Below are 5,502 nucleotides of genomic sequence, written 5' to 3' on the forward strand. Positions count from 1 at the left end.
TCGCGCAGGGAGCTCTGACGTCACGCTCCGTCCAGAGCGGCGCGCGTGACGTGCGTCGACGGCGTAACGCCAGGGAGTGTACGTGAGGGCGCACGTTTGATTGTTTTGAGAATGAAACATGTTTCCCAGAAGGTTGACGTGAGCCATGTTTCTCCTCCGAGGAGTCTCACGTCTTCAATCAGCTTTTTCCTATAAGCAGGAATATTTTCACATTCATTCCTGAGGTAATCCTGATTTAAATGGCTGATTGATTTTATCCATCTTTAATACCACTTTATCTTGTTCAGGGTCGCAGGGTGCTGAAGTCAATCCAATTGAGCTCGATCCAGGTCAAAAGGTTTTTTATTTGAAGAAATAAATGTGATTGATAAAACATATTTTGAATCTGAATGTTCAAGGTTTGAGCTTCAATTAAAAAAAAAAAAAACTAAAAACACTGTAGTCATAATAAAACTAAGTGTATGAAAAGCTTTTTCACCTTACGTATAATTTTGGCTCAGCTCTGGGATTCTTTTGATAAAATCATTTATTTTCATTTTTCAATCTTAGATATATTTTTTTTAATGTAGGTGTTATTTTTTCAGTTGCAGGTTTAATGTTTTCAGATTAGGATCTTATATTTTTCACATTCAAATCCTGTTTTCAAGTTTCAAATTTTTTTTTCACGTTCAAAGCTTTTTTCTCACTTTCAGATCGTATTTTTTCAGGTTAAAACTTTTGGCCCTGTTCTGGCGTGGGGGCGTGGCTTCCACTGAGAGGGGCGTGGGATTGTGAATGACAGCGTTGCAGATTGTGTTGCATCAGGAACAGTAGGTACTTTGTTATATGTAACGCAATACTCTCGAGACACTGTATTCACCCGATAGCTGTAAATAAAGTTATGCTGAGGAGAAACATCACTTTTACAGGCGAGTTTGGACAATTCTTAGCAATCGTCAATATATAAAAAAAGTTAAATATTACAGATTGTTGATTTTAACATCCATAAGCAATTTCAAAATAATGAGCAATATAGAGTAATCAATGTACAATCAGTATTGCTGAGTACAATGGCGCCAGCAGATTGGCTGACCAGGACACCATTGTACTCAGCAATACTGCGGTGGGATCTTGGATCATGCATGCTGGAAACCTCATGTAAGATACAGTACATATGAGCTAAACTGGCAAAATGCTCAGCAATTCTGTGGAAAACAAAACATATCCTAGACTACAAATCATTGATTACTCTATATTGCTCATTATTTTTGCCACATTTGGTTTACTGTGCAGAAACCTGGGGAAACACCTACAAAACCACTCTGCAGCCGATATGCACAATACAGAAAAGAGCAATAAGGACAATAAACGATGCAGGATACAGAGATCACACAAACCCGCTATTCATAAAATCACACATGTTGAAATTCATGGATCTGGTCAAATTCAGAATGGCACAATTAATGTATAAAGCGCGAAATAATCTATTGCCAAAAAATATACAGGGAATGTTTGGTGAAAGGGAGGGGGGATATATTCTAAGGGGAGACCTAAACTTTAAAAAAAAACAAAGGTTCAAACAAAGATGAAAAGCATGTGCATATCGAGCTGTGGGGTGACTTTGTGGAACAGTATGGAGACAGAAATAAAACAAAGTGCAAATATAAATCTGTTAAAAAAAATATACGTGTATAAATGTGTGTGCGTATGTATGTGTGTGTATATAGTATACATTTATATAGATCTGTAAAAAAGCTAATTATGGTATATATATTTATATAGATATGTATAAAAGTTTTACATGTATATATTTGATGGATAAAGTTGAGAATACTTTCTTTATGTTTGCTGAGAGGAGAAGCAGTCTGGGTGACGGTTGGTGTTGTAACGCTGATGTTTGATAAAGGATGACTGATGCACGGGAAATGTTTTGTTTACTTCACACTCATAATCGGCCACATTCAGTTGTACAATTGCAGCCGATTGATCTGTGGCATTAGACGGTTTCTAGTCCTCCTGACTAATGCAAAGTAAAGCTGCAGGAAAACAACCATGGCCGTTGTCTCATGCTGTGGCTGGATGTTGTGTTTTCATGCTCTGAGCTGCACTTCCTGTTTTATTTTGAATCTCACGCGTCTCGTCTGTGTCTCAGGTCACTTGCCTTCCCTCAGCGTGTGATTTCTTGCCTCCTCCCTGATGTGTTTCACCTCCGTCAACCAGCGTGTTTCTCTCTCCTCTCTCTCCTTATAATAATAATAAAAATAATAATAATTGATAATAATAATTATTATTAATATTATTTGTAAAGTACTTTATATTTCAGGGGGGAAATCTCAAATTGCCAACTTTATCAATCCCAGAGGGGAATTCATGAGCAAGTTGAAAGGAAAAAAATCCTTCTAACAGGTAGAAACCTGCAGAACCAGACCTTCTGCAGAAGCAGGGTCTGGTTGGGGTGTCCACCGCCTCCAGATGATGATGTTCCAGCCATGAGAAAAAGAATCAAGCTCAGAAGTTGTTTCAGCTCGTTGAGGCTCGACAGCAGAACTAGATTCCCTCCACATTGACTGACTGGTGAGACTGAGACCAGTCAGCTGACCTTGTGCTGCGAGAGCCTTCTCCAGTCCAGCACCCATCAGCCGGGGTCAAAGGTCAAAGCAGTCCTACAGCCTGCGTTAAAAGCTCTATCTGCAAGGTCGTTCAGCATGTATCTCCACTTCCTGTAACTCCTCCTCCTCCGAGTATCAGTAAATATTTCATGCATTAGACATCAGAGTTCCTCACGAGGTGTCGTCATCTCCCTGCAGAACCGATTTTCCTTCACAGATGAGTTTGGATGTTTTTCTCTGTGTTGCTGAATTTGCTGGATTAGTGCAGACCCAGAAGTTTCCAGCTACTGATGTTTGGTGCAGGCTTTTCTCCCAGACCGGTCCGTGTGAGAGGAGCAACTAGGATTTCCAGGAGAAAGTTTATCGACAGGGACTTGTGAAGATATACCTCTCATAGAAAGATTAATGCTCCTCATGTGCCACAGGTGGCAGCAGTGAGTCATTCCAGGACTCACTTTGTATTCAGTCAAGCCTGTTGTGTTTACAATCAAGTGTGACAATTTATGGGAGTTGAGCTAATTCAGTGAAAAGAACGAATTGTGTTCCTCTAATCTGAGTCAACATGCAAGCAGACGATATTGTTTTAAAATAAATGAATCAGACACTTTGAAGTCATTTTAACTGATAACTGGTTTAAATGTGCTTAAAGTGACCGTCACGTCAACCCTGAAACTATATGGCTGATTCCTGGATATCTCTGTTACCTAGGTTAATTTACCCAGACATTCTCAATCCCTGATCAGCATTACTATGAAGCAGGACATCAACTCAGTAATTCAACCCAGGGTTTTCCAGTCAGGATCAGTGCGCCGTCAAATTATTGTGAAGCTGATTATTTCAGCTGGAGCGTCGCGGAGCCAAACAGAACAAGCGCAAAAACATTCTTCAAAGCTCAGTGACCAGGATTCATTTTCTTATGTCAAAAGGATTGCATCTCTACCTAAAAATTCTGACTCTACAAAGCTCCTCCCACCATCGACACACCAATCAGGATCTTCTACAAATGGGCAGGTCCTTTTCCAAGAGATCTGGTTGGTCAAGAGGCAAAGTTTTTATACTGGTTGATCTGTGATCCAGAACATAACCTGCTCCAGAACAGGTTAGAGGTTCAGTCAATGATTTATCCCGGTAAGAATTGAAGCAGCGTTGCAGTACAGCAAACCAGTGTTAATCCAGAAGAGAAAACCAGAGTTAATCCTGAAGTTAATCCAGAAGAGAAAACCAGAGTTAATCCTAAAGTTTCCACACTGCTGGAATTGATTTAGGAAGTTGTCTCTCGGACCCAAATCACCAAATCTAAATGGAAAACTGCTCTCTATCAAAATGTTGTCTCTGTTCTGTTTGGAAGAAAATACATTTTAATTTGGTTTAGAAATAATTGCAGCTTGTTTAGGAAACAGCTCGAACCTCAATCATGAAGTCGCTGTGGCGCCAACTTGTAACTTCATGTGACATTTATTCTCATAAACTCTTCTTCTTGTTCACTTGAGTAACCTCTCACGACTTTCATATAGATAATTATCTAGCTTTGGAGAGCTCTGTCTGAATCCTTTCCCAAACAGCTTGCACACGTGTGGCTTCTGGCCTGAGAGCAGATCAGAGGTTGCAGAAGTTTCACAGAACTGTTTCTGTCACAGCTGAGTGCACTAATCTGTGTGTATGAAGGTGTGTTTCTTCATGTCCAACATTTGGTGGAACCTCTTGCCGCAGTACTGGCAGGGGTAGGGCCGGGTGCCGGAGTGGATGAGGAGGTGTGTGGACAGGGTGGACGACAACTTGAAGACCTTTCCACACACCTTGCAGCCAAAGCTTCGGTTCTGGAAACACATTGCAGTAACTCTCCTTGGACTTTGTCTTCGCTCTGCCATAGCTGCTTATTGCTCTGAATCCAAAAGGAAGGTGAGTTGTGTTTGTGAACATCGGAGATCTCACCCACGGGATCCAGAACATCTCACAACCATGAGACAGCAGATTACCTCCTGATACCAGGACTTCTGAAAGAGACTGAAGGCGGCAGAGAAATAGGTGTCAAATGATTAGGCCCCGGTTACACAACTTCAATTGAAAACAAACACACCATTTTTACAGATGGACTTGAATGAAAATATATTCCAAGTTTACAGTACACAGAACTGAATCTACTAAATGTCATAATACATAGGACAAAAACATTTCTGCAGTTGCTACGGCAACCATTACCATGACATCATCAGACCATGTAGGTTCACTCATGGCATCGTCGTCTTTGATCCCTTTATCATGTCAGAACTGAACAACACATGAAAGCTTTGATGTCATGAAACAGAGTGTACAGGAGCATGGACTGCTTGAACAACCTTCATTGCTTGAAATCTTTCTAGCTTGTCACATTGTTTAGACAGCTCAAGGAGTATTTTACATAAGAAGTGGACAACTCACAGCGACACAGATTCTCAAAAGACGAGCCTGCAGAATACTTTGAAGTCTATCAGCGCATCATTGAGAAGGTCAAGGCAAGACAATTAGAGAACGCAAGAAAAGCGGCAGTGACAACACAGGAAAAACACAAACCAGAGAGTGAGAGGAGGGAGAGGCAGGAGAGAGAGAGGAAGGAGATGCAAGAGAGAGAGAGGAAGGCGAATATGAACCCTGTTGAGCGTGAAAACCTCCAGGTCTATCAGCGCATTGCTGAGAAGGTCAATGCGAGAGAGGCAGAGGAGGAAGCCAGAAAAGAGGCCATGAAGACACAGGAAAAAGACAGACCGGAGAGTGAGAGGAAAGAGAGGCAGGAGAGAGAGAGGAAGGAGATGCAGGAGAGAGAGAGGAAGGCGAATATGAACCCTGTTGAGCGTGAAAACCTCCAGGTCTATCAGCGCATTGCTGAGAAGGTCAATGCGAGAGAGGCAGAGGAGGAAGCCAGAAAAGAGGCCACAAA

The sequence above is a fragment of the Lipophrys pholis genome (assembly GCF_963383615.2).
Source record: "Lipophrys pholis genome assembly, chromosome: 2".
NCBI lineage: Eukaryota > Metazoa > Chordata > Actinopteri > Blenniiformes > Blenniidae > Lipophrys > Lipophrys pholis.